Here is an 18,018-nt window from a genome sequence, read left to right on the forward strand (position 1 = left end):
GAAGTCCAGTGTCAAAGCAGAGCTGGCAATCTCAAAAGAGAATTGTTCTGAGCAAGTCACATTTCCACCCATTGTTTTGCTAATCCTAAGCACCACCTTATAACGCAAAATGGGATTTCTTGAATATTTAAAAGAATGGCTAAATATGGCTCAGAAAGCTATCTTTTACTGGCAAGAGTTCAGTCTAATCATTGTCTCTAATCAAATCAGCCCTTTAGCAAAACTAATATTTGAAAATCCTTTGTCACTGCTCCTTCTCTCTTGTTGTGCTCCTCACCAGTAGATCCTAGTTTATTCTAAATGTGATGGCAGAAAGGACAATCAAAGGAAATTGGGGGATCTCAGTTCCTTGGGCTTCAACATAAAGGTGGCAGTAACTCACTGTTGGTTAATATGGTTGTTCATTTTCACATATGGGGTATGTTGTGTGATATTCAAATATGGTGTGTGTGTGTGTGTGTGTGTGTGTTAGGAACTGAAGGTGAGGGAAAGAAAATGACAGGTGGTCACTGTAGAATTTAGAAGTGGTATCGTGAAAGGTGTGTCTCAAGCCATAAAAGTGATAAAACATGCTCCTCTCACCCATTTCTAAATGGGGAGATTGAAGTCTAGCAACCTCAATGACTTCCCAGCACATAATGGACAAATGAACTGCTTATTGACTCCCGGATTATCCACCTCCTTTATATCTAATGCTTTATCCATTTATAATTAACCAAAAGCTTTGGAAATGGTCTCCAGTTACTTTTGCAAATGTTTTACTATCTCAATTAGATGATAAGCTCCTCCAAGTCATAGCCTAGAGGTGCTCTGCTTGTGCTGCTACTTCTTATTACTACTTTTTCTGTTGCCACTATCCTACCATAGTCACTGCACCTAAAACATGTGCAGATTCAATAGATATTCATGGCCTGAATGCCAGTTATAGCATCTTTTTTGGTATAACATATATACAAGGACAAATCTTGCTAAAATTTTGTGACCACAACCTGTTTCCTATTTTTATATTCACATTTTGTTTATGTCTTATAGTCTCAGAGTTTTTTTATCCAAATTATGCTTTCTCAGCAAATAATTATTCTGATCGGCACCAATTTTATGAGATTGTGCTATGAGAAAATCTTCACCTTTCATTCCTAATTATGTATTTTAAAAATTCCTAAATTTCTAAATTTCTTCTCCTTTTATCCCCAGCCTTAGAAATTTTTTATTATTGAGAATACAGTGAAAAAGTGTAGTTAAGATGTCAGTTAAGGCATTCCTGTTATGGCTCAGGAGTAATGAACCTGACTGGTATCCATGAGGATGTAGGTTCAATCAATCCATGGCCTCCTTCAGTGGATTAAGGATCCAGCGATGTCGTGGGCTGTGGTGTAGGTCACAGACGCAGGTTCGATCTGGCATTGCTGTGCTTTGGCATAGGCCAGCAGCTGCAGCTTCAATTCAGTCCTTAGCCTGGGAACTTCCATCTGTGCCCAGGTGCTGCCCTAAAAAGACGAAAAAAAAGATGTCGTTAAATTCTGGTTCTGTCTATTCTTAATACTCTAGCAATCTCTGTAAGCAACTGCCATATTCATGATCTGATGGCTGAATTGGTAACTGAGTGAATGAATGTTACAATTTATTAATCCACCTATAACAGATCAGACAGTATTTTGGAAACTTGGTTCCGCATCTATATAATAAGGGTATTGTAATCTATGATCTTAAAATTAAGAGAATTAATTCAAATGAAATAAAACCATTTTCTCTAAGAGATATCTGTGTACCACGTTCACCACAGGATTATTCACAATAGCCAAGGTATAGAAACAATAGATGAATGGATAAAGAAAATGCAGATATACACAAGAGAATATTATTCAGCCTTAAAAAAGGAGGAAATCCTGACATTTGAAACAACATGGATGAACCTGGAGGACATTATGCTAAGGGAAATAAGCCAGACAGACAAACACTGTGTGGTAATACTTATATGTAGAAACTAAAAAAACAAACAAACAAACAAAAAAAAAAACAAAAAACGGTGATCTCATAGAAACAGTAGAAAAGTAAAGTAGTTGCCAGAGGCTTGGGGTGGGGGAAATAGGCAGAGGTACAAATTTTCAATTATAGCATGAATAAGATCTGAGAATCTAATGTGTAATATGGTGATTATAGCTGATGACACTGTATTGTATAATAGGTATGTGCTTAAAAATTAGAACTTAAATATTCTCAAAAACAACTACAAAAAAGCTCAATATAGAGGTAAAGGATGTGTTAAGTGATCTAGCGAGGATAATCTCTCTCTCTTTTTTTTTTTTTTTGTCTTTGTTGCCATTTCTTGGGCCGCTCCCATGGCATATGGAGGTTCCCAGGATAGGGGTCAAATTGGAGCTGTAGCCGCCGGCCTACGCCAGAGCCGCAGCAGCGCGGGATCGGGATCCGAGCCGTGTCTGCAACCTACACCACAGCTCACGGCAACGCCGGACCCTTAACCCACTGAGCAAGGGCAGGGATCGAACCTGCAACCTCATGGTTCCTAGTCGGATTCGTTAACCACTGTGCCGCGACGGGAACTCCCAGGGGATAATCTTTTCACAGTGCATATGTATATGAAATCATTACATTGCCCACTTTAAATATCTTACAATTGTATTTGTCTATTATACCTCAATTAAGAAAAGAACACATAGTTTAAAAAGTAAGGGAAATATTGGGTTCTTATACTGTACCAGGTATTTTAAAATAGATATAGAACTACAAATATACACATAATAAATAGATATGATTTAGTCATTACAGCAACCCCCAATCTCTTTGGGAGAATACTGAAATTCACTAAAATTATGTAACTAGCCCAAAGTCTCATGGTAAGAAAATAGTGGCATTGATTTTTAATCTCAGGTCTGTGTGTTTCCAACATTAATGCTCTGACCCCTCTGTCACACTCCTTCTCTTTATTCTTCCAGTACTTTATCTCTGTATAAACTCCATCTTGCCAATCTGCACTTGATTTAGGTAAAAAAATGCCCTAAATCTTCATAACTTCATATGATTTTTCAGTGTCTTTTAAGAAAGCTTGGCATTCAGAAAAGGTGAGGGCTGTTTCCTATAATTAACAGACCAAAGAAATGGCTGTGTTACAGAAGACACAGATAGGAATCTCAATTTAAAGAAAAAAAATTACATTCATTCCCAGTGTAGACACTTTGGGATCCCTTGCTAAATGACGTCAAAAACTGCAAAGAGTTATAGACCATGTTTTTTAAAAATGCAAACAGTGTCTTCCCTTTTTCTCTCCCTGGTTAACTAAGGTTTAATTATTCTAATAGTCTGACATATATCTGGATTTACAAGTAATCTCTTAAGAACCCCCTGCATCCATTTTGCTATTCTCTGAAGCTACGCATTTCTGCTGAAAGATCCCAGTTCAGCAACTTCATTTATTTTAATGCTTCTTTCAATCTACAAACCAAAGGTTAGTGAAAAGAGGGTAACTCAGATTGCAAATTCCTTAATCTTTTCTGCCTTCATCCAACAAAATGTGGTTTTAAGAAGCTTCGGCATTTTCTACTTTTAGGAAAGGTCTGTATGTGCCCCAGATATGCAATTAATGATTTTATCATCATTTTCTAGACTCTCTTCACCTACTTTGCATGTTTTCCTTTTATCAGAATAAGTTAGTAACAAAGGGACTTATTCTACTTTATTAAAAAGGTGAACTATGACAAATTCTTTTGGTTTTCTATTGAAATCTATCTTAAATGATAACAGCATTCATTACTGAGAGCTTTGTGGTCAGTTATCAGAAAATTACCCTGAAGTATAACCCCAGTTAACTAAAAAAAAAAAAAAAAAAAAAAAAACTACTCCCTACTCAGATCATCCTATTCCATGCACCTCAGTGTTACCCTCAGCAACTGTTGTCCTTCTCCATTAATGCTACTATATTATACCATTATTATATTTAGATTATTGATGTTTGGAATGATGATCCAAAGACGTTGTAAGATCAAAATCATTAAGAATTCAGGTAGCATTTAATAACCATGCATCCAGAGTTCCCATCGTGGCTCAGTGGTTAATGAATCCGACTAGGAACCATGAGGTTGTGGGTTCGGTCCCTGCCCTTGCTCAGTGGGTTAACGATCTGGCGTTGCCGTGAGCTGTGGTGTAGGTTGCAGACACGGCTCTGATCCCGAGTTGCTGTGGCTGTGGTGTAGGCCGTCAGCTACAGCTCTGTTTCGACCCCTAGCCTGGGAACCTCCATATGCCGTGGGAGCGGCCCAAGAAATGGTGGAAAAAAAAAACCAAAAAAACAAAAAAAAAAAAACCATGCATCTAGTGAAAAAAGCTAGCTAATATATTTTACAGTACCTATTCAGTAAGACGGAAAGACTTAAAAGACTGAAAGTGCAGTCAAGGAATTTGCTTTTAACCAGAAATCCAACTAAACAGAATAACTCTTTTAACAAGAAGTCTGGTTAATCATATATTCTAGTGCACTTCATACTAGAATTTACAAGGTCAGGAATATCCTGCTGTCTCCTAAGTTAATTTTGGGTTGATGTATAAACAGGTATTACAGGAAAACCAGGCCAAGTGTTCCTGCAGAAAGTCAGTGGATTTTTATGGTTGTTCTTCCCTCATGGTGGGAGGCAGGAGGGTCAGAAGATAAAAAGAGACATAAAGGTCTCTAGGGTCAAATGCCACATCCTATCGAGGTTCAGTTCCCACTGCTCCACTTACTCGACCTGACTTCATTATGGCAGAACACCGTGCCATTCGCCAGATGTAAATATTCCCTCTTGGAGCTGTCAGACAGTTTTGGTGGTTTACCAGCCTGACCTTCAAAATCATGTTCATGACATTTATCTCAAGCTTAATGTTTTATGCCAGAAAATTTAAACTGTGTAAGGGTAGAAATAGCAAGCTCTTACATCAAAGTCCAAATGCTATTAAAAAACAAAAACAAAAACAAAAAAACACACTTTGTCACTTAATTTTTAAATCCTGGCCAGGGTTGGGGATGAGGGGAGGGCAGGACAGAAAATACTGTTTTGTTTTGCTTTGTTATTTCATGCCATCAAATTATAAAATTGAAAACTGAAATTTAACATTGAATGCTAGGGCAACCAAATAAAACAAATATATGTTTTTCAAGAAAAATCATATAAGATTTAGTTTTCCATTGTTGACCATCCCACATGAGGCAGTTTTTTTTTTTCCCCATATGTATTTTCCATTTATTTTGTGTCTTTAAAAGCATCTGAAAAACTCAGTCATAAAAGTAAAAATATAGTGATTTTTTTTTTCTAAATACCTCAAGTGTTATTATAGCCAAAGCCATTTTTTGTCTTTTCTTTATGGAACCGTGAATCTGAGTTAGCCTCTAAATAAGACAGACAGCTTTCTCTTAAGTGGTGCCATCCTGAAATAATTGGCTTCATTTTGTAAAAGTAAGCAATATAATACATTTGCATGTGAGAGAGAAAGGAAAGAAAAAGACAAGTTTACCTATACCTCAGGTAATTAAAGTTAAGCCCTCCTAGAAATTTCTCCAACTATTTTGTTCTCCAAATATGATTTGTCCTTCTTTAACTCTGATTACACTTGTAAGCAGGTCAACAGTAGACAACATTTTTTAATGTTTCATAATAGTTCATATGCCGTCTCCATAAGTTGCCACATTTTGTGAAAGAAATCTTGTCTTTCCCTCTGTATCCTCCACAGTGCTCAGCTTGTAAATATTTAAGAAACTCTTGCTGATTTATTACTTTTTCAAAACCACAAAATGACACACACACGTGAGAAAATTGTTCTACATGCTTTTCTGTCGTATGACATAGATGATCCATCCAAGGAAAAAGGTTCAAAGGCTAAAAGTGAATCTAAGATATACTTCTCCAGACTCTAAAAAACTGTCACAGTGTTCTCTGTAGAGTCAAAAACAATGAGGTTTTAGTGACACTTGCACTTAACACCTGCTAAGTGGGCCAGCAGGGTAAGGCAATTATCCAGGTGAACTCATGGAAATAAGCCATTTTTAGCTGAAATATCTAAACAGTTCAAGCTAAAGTAGGCTGGTACCTGGGTCATTCAAGCAAAAGCAGTTGTTTGGTTTAAATTTTCTTGTAGGAGGGGGCAGGGCAAAGGACAACTAAACTACAAGTTCAGCTAAGAGCTCTCCCAAAGTCCTGAAATTATTATTTATGGCACGACAGGCAGGGTTCACGAACTATCATAAAGGTGAAGGAACTAACATTTGGTGATCTCATCTTCTGCCTCATGCACACAGAAATGTATTGATCTGAAATCAGGAGCTTTGGGTCTTAGGAAACTTCCTTTACCATCATGGATTGGTGGGAAGAGGAACTGATAATTCAGATCCTGACTGTTCAAGCACTGAGAGGCACTTCACAGACCTCAGTTCCTCTTACAGTGGACTCTGACATCAGCTATAGTCAGGACCAAAGTTCCTGGTCCTTGTAGAAATAGCATTTAAGGTCTGTGTCATTCATGTTGCATACAATTCTGTTTCCTGGTGTGACACCTGAAGCACATGAGTCCTCCACACACTCTGTCAAAGGGATGATTATCTGTCATCTGGATGCTGGCCCAGCGCTTCCCCATCTTACATCTGCCCAAGAGCGTTGTTGAAAAGCTACTTCCCTACATGCCCAGCCTCTTTCCTGCCGGTGCCAGGAACCATTTTGCTTTGTTGGCTCTTTGCAATAGCATTGCTTCTACTTGGGTCTCAGTAGGATGGCCCATGTTTTATTTGTACACTCTGCTCACTGCAGCTCTAAAACCATAGGCCCTGCCAAAGAAACCATTGTAACGCATTGTATTTTTCAGACCACAGAAAGCTTAGCTTCAGTGAAAAGAGACAGAGAGGGATGGAAATAAAGTAGAGGACAACAGATACGATGCCCCTAGGAGTAAGGCCATTCAAGTAACCTCCAGTGACATTTGTTAACCATGAATTAGTTTACCTTTTATCCCCTTGATAGTTAGTGGTTCACAGTACAGTCACCCCCTCCCTCTGTACCATGGGTACCACATCCATGGATTCAACCAACTGCATACCAGGAAAAAAAAAAAAAATATATATATATATATATTTATTAAAGTATAGTTGATTTACAACATTGTGCCAATTTCTGCTATACAGCAAAGTGATAGAGTCACACACACACACACACACACACACACATATATATATATATACATTATTTTTCTCCATTCCCCATCATATTTGATCTTAAGAAGCTGGACACAGTTCCCTGTGCTGTACAGCAGGACCCCATTGCCCATCCATTCTAAATGTAGCATCTACTACCCTCAAACTCCCAGTTAAATTTTTTTTTAATTCCAGAAAATTCCAAAAAACAAAACATGAATTTTCTGTACCCCAGCAACTGTTTACATAGCATTTGCATTGTATTAGGTATTATAAGTAATCTAGAGATGATTTAAAGTATGCAGGAAAATGTGTAGCTTATAAGAAAATGCCATGCCATTTTATATAAGGAAATTGAGCACCATGGATTTGGGTATCCCAGGAGGATCCTGAAACCAAATTCCCACAGATACTGAGTGAGCACTATATAAACTCTGGAGTCAGGTTAGTTAGACATACAATTCTGATTCTTCAATTTACTAATGGAATGACTTTAGAAAAGTGGCTTTAACCTCTTTAAATATCAATTTCCTCATCTCTAATATAAGCATAAATATTAATACGGACTTACACAATTGTTGGAAAGATTCAATCAGATAATGTCTATAAAGCACTTAGTGCAGGGATGGTACAAAATCAGCTTTCTAATATGGTAGCTATTTGATTACTATCATCATCATTTTCCTCCTCCTTTTTAAGGATTGTCCAGCCTATTGCTCTTCAAGAGTGACGTTTCTTCCCTGAACCATCACAAAATGAAACATATTTAATAGCTTCCCCCCTTCTTTTGTAACCCCACATTGGATTCATGGCATGATTGACTTTTAAAGACATTTGATCAGTTGTAATACTAAAATCAGGGATGAAATGACTTAGACATATTGAACTGGTTTTCATGTTTTTGGTATTTGGGAGCCCCCAAACACAATCTTAGCCATTCCTGAATGTGTATAGCTGGGCTTAGAAGGACTAAAAGCCTAAAGAAAGAGTCACTTTCAAAGGGCAAAAAAAAAAAAAAAAAATTAGGGACAAGTTGTATTGGGCATTAATAAATCAGGGTTCTAGGGATCTGAATTCAGGTTTTTAGAATGAGATAGAAGAAATTATAGCTAGTAAATAGCAGAGAGGAAAGGAGAATCCCTGATGCCACTAGACATAAAGGCTGTTTCTTAAAATAAGAGTAAGTCGTTTCATTGTCTAAAAAGCATCAGTGTACCTCACACGCAAGAGAATATTTACAACAAAATTGTCCTAGAAAATCTAGATTTTGGGGTTACTACCTAGGTGAACAAATCTTGGAAAGCTGTTCATATAGATTAGAGTTTGGACTGTTTATGCTAATGAGTTAATATTAAATCTAGTAAGAAGAGCCTTTCTTTGGGGCCTCTCTGTCTAATGGTTTTAAGTCCCCATTTATATTGAACTCACCAAGGTCTCCAGGAAGCATAATCAGCCTTTGGAAATTTCACTTCTTCCTTCAGGTCTGTGATACATGGTTTTTGGGTTTTGTAGGCATTTGAAGATATATTTTGTTGTTTCCCCCTCAGTTTCATCCCAGCTACCTATCTTTTTTTTTTTTCAGTAATGTAATTATTTGTTATTTTTTTTAATTTTTTTAATAGAATGATTTTTTTTTCCATTATAGCTGGTTTCAGTGTTCTGTCAATTTTACTGAACATCATGGTGGCCCAGTTACACATACATGTATACATTCTTTTTTCTCGCATTATCAGGCTCCATAATAGGTGATTAGACTTTTTTAAATAAAAATTTCTTGAGTTTCATTCCTGGTATTTGATGTTTGGTCACTGCTAAGAGATCTTCCAGCTCTAAATCCCACAATGATAGGCAACTAAATCCAGTAGAAGATTTGCTATTTATAAATTCTTACCTATCACAACGGGTTACATTAATGGTTAAAAAGAATATGGTCCTTTAATTACATATAAATTATCTCCTTTATTATCTGCAAAATAAATCAGAATAAAAATTAAATTGAAAAGATATGTCTTTAGTAGGGGACGAAACCCTAGGAAGGAAAATTACTTTCACAATCAACAATAGTATGTTTTATCAAAATTCCTTAAGTTGCACTGTTTATGTTGTCACTTCCTTCCACAAAGTTTCTCAAAGAGTTTCTTTCCTTTCTGACAAGACTGTGATGTCAAGCATTTATCCCCTTCCTATGTCTTCAAACATATTTTGGGCCATTCTTCCCCCGTTTTCCTTTTTCTAACCACACAAGCCTTCATTCAACCTTCCAAAGAGCTAAACGCCTTCCTACCCCAGGCCCTTTGCAGGTGCAGACCATCTTTACTTAAAATATGCTCTTATTTCTCACCCCCACCCCCACTCTTCCTTTATTGCACATGCTTCTATCTCTCTGTACTTCTCCTTCACAGGACATGTTAATAATTGGAATTAAGTCATTGTTGGAGTGCTAAATTTTCCCCTGTGTGCCTCAGATTTCCATAAGAATGGATACCTTATGCTTCTCATTCATAACTCTATCTGCTCCTAACAAGAAAGCACAAACAGTAGGGACTCACTAAAAAAAAAAAAAAAAAAAAAAAAGATTCGCTGTTGGAATAAATCCTACAGATTTTAGAGAAACTTTTAAAGTTATTATATTACAGCTTCTTCCTGGAAAACTAACAATATTATAGTTCTTCTGAGAAGCTGGCAGTCCTCTGTAACTACTACAAAACTACTCAGAGAACAGTTAATGTCAATAGTCATTTTTTTAAGTCCCAAAGGAAATGATTACTTCAACAGTTTCTAGTGCATAGAACTGCCTTGACTCATATCTGCCTAGTTTTTTCATTAAAATTCCTTGCTTTTCTATATCTTAATTTCAACTAAAATTCTCTCCTAACCAAGCCTGTAGTAGATAAAATTCTTTCAAACCATATGGTTTTATCTTTCTTCATCTATAAAAAGGAAAATCCTAACAACTAAAAATCTTATTCTTTATCAAATTCTTATCCATTTTCCCTCTTTCTTTTAAAGTAGTGTGATGACACAAATCAACTCTAGTGTCCCACCAAATGCTGTAGACCAAGAACTAAAACTACTCTGCAATTGTCCAAATTATAGTGCACATAAGATAAAAGGTTTGCCATCTCCTGTTCTCTATTTTCAGAAGCCATAAATAACCCAGCACAAGCAAGGCTCCCCACTACAAGCAACACAATACATCTTGAAAGTTTGAATGGGGGAGAACATTCTTGCAGTTTCAGTAGTATAACTAGAAAACACAAATTAGCTTCTCAGCAATCCAGGTTGACCAGAGCGCCATGACCAGCCAAGCCCCATCTTGTGCTCTTCATTTCCCTCAAAATGTCTCACTATATAATGCTGCTATTATTTGCTGTCCACATGTGGTTAGCACTAAAATAGAGAAGTGAACCAAGATTCCTGTTTGTGTTTGTGAGACTTATTAATTTACATAATAATCAGGTAATTCTCAAACTAGCCTGTCCTAAGATTTAAAACATAAGACCCATCCAAATAAAGAAAATAGAAAAGCTATGTCTGACTGCCCAAAGAGAAGTAGGCTGATAACCGGTTTGCTTCAAGCTGTCCTATGATCAAATCAAGTCTACAGCGCGAGTGTCTTCAGGGCCAGGGAGCAGCACAGTTTGCACAGGATCAGATGCCAAAATGTGAATTTGTGCTGGGCTCCATTTCTTTTATAAAAGAAAAGAATGGAAAATATTGTCACATTGGCGATTCACTTAAACTTGATTCAAATATTTAGGCCATGACTACCCAGAATAAAGTGGACTTGAAATATAGTTAATTTGACTAATGTGTTCCCTCTGGCCCCTGGACCTAAATCACCTCCCCCTCCATAACACACACACACACACACACACACACACACACACACATGCAGACACGCACACGTACACACACACCCTTCAAACTTGAATGTCTCCTTCCTTTGAAGTCTTTTTTGACCCTATCTCATGCCCTCAGCTCTGATTAGATCCTTGTCCTGTATTTTCCCATAGTACCATATGCTAATCTCTACCAAATGACTGACAGTTTGTTTTTAATTACCTTTTTTTTAACATTAATAAGACTTATGAGCTGGTTAATGGCAAAAATCTTATTTTATTTCTCCTTATATTCCTAGTACCCCCTTCTGTTCGTGGTCAATAATTATTTAATAAATTAAGGAATTATACTAAAAGAGTCCCTGTGGAGTCACAAAATGCATGACTTTCTTAGAACCAAGAAAAATGTATCTTCTTAACTGTTATCCTGAAATCCACAGCCTAAACGTAGCAACTCTGAGATTTCCATGACTGCCCTCAGAGACAGCACAATGCCTGAGAGCACCACAGTTGGCTGTGTGCATTGACAATGTAGAAACTAAGGGGAAAACCATGTAACCGGAATTCTGGCTCCACATCAACTAAACTCTTTGAGGATTCTGTCATTTCTCTCTAATCCTGACATGGGAAGGGCTGTTCCCCTGTAACCACTCAGCCTTCTCATACCAAGGAATGCATTTTCCTTCTTCCCCACAGCAGTTTCCCTGCCTTGTTCCACCATATTTACTTCTTCCTTGAAACCTTCCATCCATTGAGATTGCTCTTTTAGCCACTCCATCCTTCACGTACCAGTATCCAGTGTGCCACCCTATGTTGATTGAGGATATTGAAACTTGGCTTATAGTTTTTTTTTTTTTTTTTCTTTTCCTATAGTCCCTATTCATCATCTTAGGCAACTCCACTACCTACACTAAAAAAAAAAAAAAAAAAAAAAATCACTAGCTTTCTAATGCCTTGATCTCCTCTGATCCAGAGTCTTGTATCTAGGCACCGGAGTCTCAGTTTTTCAGTTTACCTGCCCCCTTCCGGCTGTTTTCCCCTGTGTGGGCTAATGATTAGGAAAGAGGGAGATTGGTTGGAGACAGAGGTTTGATTTAGGCTAGGAAACCTGAGCAAGAGAGAAATTTTGACCCAGGCAACAAAGAAAAATTGGTAACTTATTTTGGACAAGGAAGGACAAAAAAATAAGGATGGATCCGAAATACCAAGTACAATGAAGGGAGGTAAAATCAGTCTGGTGGGTAAATCTAGAAAAATGTTAATGTAAAAATAGTCACACTGTTTAGCACCTTCTTAGCTGTCTAACATGACCCCATAGTTTTGATGCACCTTTCCCTCAGCTCCACCTTTGGAAATAAGCCTAATTCTGCCAGATCTGTTCTTAGATTTGTGTAATGCGGAATGAAAAGGGAGATTTGGGGAGACTAGAGAAGGAAAAGAATTAATCAACCTAGTCAATATGTGGAAGAAAGTAACAGGAGGAATATGAATGGGACAGATTCCCTTGAGTGCTGGGGTACCAGAGGGAGTAGTGGAGGTAAGAAAAGGAGGCTCCAGCAGTATCTAATTGCAAAGGAAAGAAAAAAAATCTCAAATATTGGATCCTATTGATGTCTTCCAAGAAATACAATTGGAATTCCTCTGTGAGTGTGTGTGCATGCTCACATGCTTTACTCTAAGTCTGAATCACACAAGTTACAGCCTCAGTTGAATTTGGAATCCAATGTAAAGGGTTGATATCAAGCTGTGAACCAAGTAAGGAAGGACATTTAGGATGCAGAGAACTCTAACAATGCCATTGACCAGCCCCTGAGTGAGCACAGAGCTGTGGAGGCATAGAACCAAGATGGGCCACCTCGAACTCCCACTACTACTAATTTGCAGAGTGCCAGTCCCTAACCTGCATCAACCCAACCATCTGTTTCTGCGGGCTTGCTCCCAAGCTACCAAACGCAGTTGGAGAAAATTGGCTCTAAAACAAATTTATAATTTTCAAGCTCAGCTGGACTGATAGTGCTGCTCAGCAAGTCTTTTGCTTAGCCTTGATTGGTTCCCTTTCTCATTCCCAATAGCAGCTGTGCCAGTATTTTATCATTCTTTTTCAGGGCTACAATCCATTCATGCATGCGTTCAGCAACCATTTATTGAGCATTTACTATAATCCACACAGTTTTCTAAGGGTTTGTGGAAGATCAAATATAGTCACAAATTCATTGAAGTTTCTCTTATCAAAAAGATTGGGCTCTATTTTCCCAACCCACCGAACAATCTCATTTACTTTGGTGACTATAAACTGCAGCAGAAATCATGTTGCCCTCCTTTCAAATGAGGTCTCAAGAGTCCTTGCAGCTTCCTCTCACACTCACAGAACCCTGAGACCATCATGTTCTGAAAAGCCTTAATCTAGTTTCCTCAAAGATAAAAGATAGCAAGGAGAGAGATACCTAGTCAGCTCAGCCATCACAGTTGAGCCCAGTCTCCAGTCAGCTCACCAAGTGAAGGCAGATACTAGAGGAAGCTGCTCTGGTCTTTCTCCATTTCCTTCTGTCTCTGCTTAAAATCAGCCAAGTGTTACCACGTAATACTAATTGCAGCTAACAGCACCAGTCCACACCTCACTTTAACTCTTCAAAGTCTGACCCCACCCTGCTTTCCTGTATCTATCTACTCTACTGTTCATCACATTCATCAATTCTATGTATGGTCTAGGCCATTGGACAGCTTTGCCTTTGCTCGTCATTGATGATTGGAAGTCCCAATATATTTTCAAGATTCTTTTCAAGCATTTTTTTTGTGAAGTTGTTCATTCACAACCTTATCCCCTCCAAACACTTCCATCCAAATTCCATCAAAAGTCTCTTCTTCCTCTGTTTTCCCAGAGCATTTTTTAAATCCTAGTAGAATATAACATTATTTTATAGTTTATATATTTCTTTTTATCCCCTAATCTGCATCTTGACCTTTGGTTACTAAAGAATGGGAATCTGGGTTCACAGATCTTCCTGGTATATAATACGGAACATAGTGGAAGATTAGTTGGTGTTTATTAAAATTAAATATATGCATACGAAGCTAACAGTATTCTAGTCAATTAAGTAATTCTCTCAGTTCCCTTCATGGTGCAGCAGAAATGAATCCGACTAGGAACCATGAGGTTACAGGTTCAATCCCTGGCCTTGCTCAGTTGGTTAAGGATCCCGTGTTGCTGTGAGCTGTGGTGTAGGTCACAGATACAGCTTGGATCTGGCATTGCTGTGGCTCTGGTGTAGGCCGGTGGCAACAACTCCAATTAGATCCCTAGCCTGGGAACCTCCATATGCCGCAGGTGCGGCCCTCAAAAGACAAATGACAAAAAAAACAGTAATAATTCTCCCTACCCACATCTCAGCAATCATCACTGCCAAGTAAAGGATGCAACAATCTACCATGATATTTAACTCAGCCAAAATGATCAAGCCAGCCATGGGACAATTGGATCATTTTACACTGAGAGTACCATTCTTATCTGTGTAGAACATTAAAAGGGAGAAGTTCTTAACAATACACAGATGGCATAAGAGATCTACTGCACTATATCTCCAACAAGCAGGCACTTTATTTTCCTCTTGCCACCAAGACAAGACTCATTATCTAATTTTGTGCATCTGTCTTTAAGTTATTTATAAATAGAGACCATTACTTTAAGAGGACAATTTTTGGTAGCTATTTAGAACTACCTCATTTAAATGCATGAAATCTTGAAAATATAATGCATTTTCAATGCATGAAATCATTGAAAAATGCTGAGAAGCATAGAAAAATGGATATCTTTAGAATATTCTAGTTCACATTGCTTTGTATTCCTGCTCATGCACAAAGCTCTTGAGAAACATACAATCTTATTTTGTGAAGGTTATAGATATGTGTGTAAACTGTTCTATTATGCACCTTTTATTTTCCAGTCACATTTATTTACATAATATCTCAAGTCTTAAGCATTTCCATATACTGTCTGGTTGTGTTTTTGCATTTTTTTTCCCTTGGATCTGTAGCTTTTAAATCTAGAAGAAACCTTGAGATCATACAGCCTAATCCCTTTCTTCTGCTGAAATTCAGAAAGAGCAAGTAAGTTACCCAAGTTTACAGAAATAGTAGGATTAACAACAGTTTCCTGAGTCCACTAAGAGTTGACGTGATATGGTAAAACTAACATTTACCTAAGATGTTATGGGATCTCTGAGTTAGATCTGTTAGCTTAGATCTGTTGAATCTGTTTTACAGATTTTTTCATTTGTAAAAAAAGTGGGGAGAAGAAAATATAATCCTGCTTTTACTAAACCAGCAGAGTACCACACAATACATATCTACTATAACTCTACCAAAGCATCGGCGGCTTTAAAAATTCCTGCTCTTAACCAATCTAACTAGAGATTTATTTTATATTTCTACACAGTTTGCTTACACACACCACACACATACACACACATACACCCACACATTCAGTAGCCTTGCTTAACTGGAAGATGCCTACTTAACTAATGTATATGCCTACCCTACAGTAATGAAAATCTTACTGTGTCTGAATCCCTCAGATGCATCAGTCACTTTTTTCTTCATAATTTAATCTCTTCCTTCCATTTAATTACTTTGAGGATTAACTGTGGGCAAATGTATTCCAAGAATAGACTAATTTACAAAGAACAGGAAGCTTTCCTAGCAGTCCCAGGGGGAATTTTGCACTTCCGACTACAACTCCGCATTCCAGCTCTCACATTTCTTTTGGCCTTTAAGTCATGTGTGTCATCTTACTTGCTTGGGTATTTTAAAAAAATGTCATGGGATGCAGTGCTTACATGCTAGCATTTGTACACAGTTTCTGGCAGGAGTAAGATGATTCTTCTTAATCCAGGCCATACAGGAAGCTATTTCTTTCCAAATCAAGTCATTAATGCCTAAACAAGCAAACTGTGCAGCCAAGATAAAAATCAATTTGCAAAAAAGGGAAGCCTTTTTCCAAACACTCTAGCAGTCACTAGGGAAAGATACTTTTACAAATCTAATGCTTGAAAATATTACAATATTAGGTTAGGTTGATCTTATTTTTCTAGTTGGATTTATTTTATTTGAGAGTCAGGATGATTAATAGTATTGAATACTATCAGCAAAGTTTTTACTACTAGAAGTATTTTTTCTTCTGAAAAATAAGCTTAGAAATCAGTCTGGCGACCTTCACTTGATCTGTTGGCCACGTGTACCTGGGCATCTTCCAATGACTAGATATCTGCTCCATGACAGTTGTTCCCAAAATTTGTTGCACATTAGAATCACTGGAAGAGGTGTTTTGGGGGTCTTTTTGTTTGTTTGTTTTTTTCTTTTGTCATTTTTAGGGCCGCACACACACGGCACATGGAGGTTCCCAGGCTAAGGGTCTGATTGGAGCTACAGCTGCCAGCCTACACCACAGCCGTAGCAACGCGAGATCCGAGCTGCGTCTGCAACCTACACCACAGCTCATGGCAACACCAGATCCTTAACCCCCTGAGCAAGGCCAGGAATTAAGAACCTCATGGTTCCTAGTCGGATTCGTTTCTACTGTACCACGACGGGAATTCCCACCTGAAGAGCTTTTAAAACTCTCAATGCCTAGGTTGCACCCATCCCAATTAAATCACATTATCTGGTGAGTGGAAGCCACATGTTAGTATTTTTAATGATTCCTTAGATGACTGCAAAGAGCAGCAAATTTGGGGGCCCACTATTCCTTAACATATCTGACTTATGTTTCTTTCCAGTTGATAAATTCTCAGAAGGGAGTATATGCATGGAATATCCTTCCCTCTCTGACTTCTACTCTTATGAAATCAAGAAATCTGAAAGATGTATAAAGTTGGAGGATATTTTTATTAAAAAAGAAGAAAGATAATATTTATATTATAGCCATGAAACAGTTTGTACCCTTAGATATACCTATTTTAATTTATGAATTTATTTTAAAGATACAGGAAAATATACAGGTGTATATGCATAGTTTCCATAGCAGTATTACTTATAAATTTAACATATTTAATTATAATTTAAAGATACAGGAAAATATACAGGTGTATATACATAGTTTCCATAACAGCATTAATTATAATTTTAATATATTTAAATAATTGTTCTACCAAGATGTCATAACCTAATGAATTAGGAAACTATATGAAGATCATTATGATTTCATTAAATATTTTTCACTAAATAAGAAAATCTCAATATGTTGCGTCAAAGTATAACACATATATATCCGTATATAAAAATATCCTATATATATATATATATATATATATATATATATATCAGCTGTATCACACATGTGCATACGTGTGTATGTGTGTGTGCATGTGCATGCACATGTGTGTGTGTGTGTGTGTGTGTGTGTATAAAATATCTGAAAGTATGTACATGGACAAATATGCCTAACTGCAAAAAAGGTAGATCTGGGAGGTCAAATTTTAAATTGGAAACAGTGTTTACTCTGGACAGGGAAGTAAGTCTAGAGCAAGTGAAAGAAGACTTTCTCTTTACATTGCATGTACTTTTTTACTGTTTGTGTTTTTATAATGTCGCAATTTTTATCATTTTTTTTAAACCACCACACTGGAAGTTTCCAGGCTAGGTGTCAGATCAGAGCCACAGCTGCAGGCCTACGCCATAGCCATGGCAACATCAAATCTGTGCCACATCTGTGATGTATACTGCAGGTTGTGGCAATGCTGGCTCCTTAACCCACTGAGCAAGGCTGGGGTCAAACCCTTATCCTCATGCATATTATATCTGGTTCTTAACCTTCTGAGCCACAATGGGAACGGTTATATCATTAAATTTTTTAAATAAACATAATTAAAACAAACCATTAAGGTAAACACACATATATATGAGGAAAAGGCTCACCAAAGTAAATATATCTGATTTATTGAGCCGTATATGTATTTTTCCCTTTGTTATACTTTCTGGTTTTTTTTCACTACTTTTTTACTAAGCATCTGTTAT

General features: G+C 37.3%; 1 long non-coding RNA gene across 3 annotated transcripts in view; it reads left to right on the forward strand.

Moving 5' to 3' along the window:
* The window catches only part of LOC146403586 (uncharacterized), a 403,397-nt gene that overhangs the window by 112,128 nt on the left and 273,251 nt on the right, over positions 1–18,018 (forward strand). The window lies entirely within an intron of this gene.

This window comes from Sus scrofa, chromosome 5, assembly GCF_054392235.1.
Source record: "Sus scrofa isolate SSC_HxYL_T2T_F1_AM1 chromosome 5, Sscrofa_HxYL_maternal_Yorkshire_Landrace_v2.0, whole genome shotgun sequence".
Classification (NCBI taxonomy): domain Eukaryota; kingdom Metazoa; phylum Chordata; class Mammalia; order Artiodactyla; family Suidae; genus Sus; species Sus scrofa.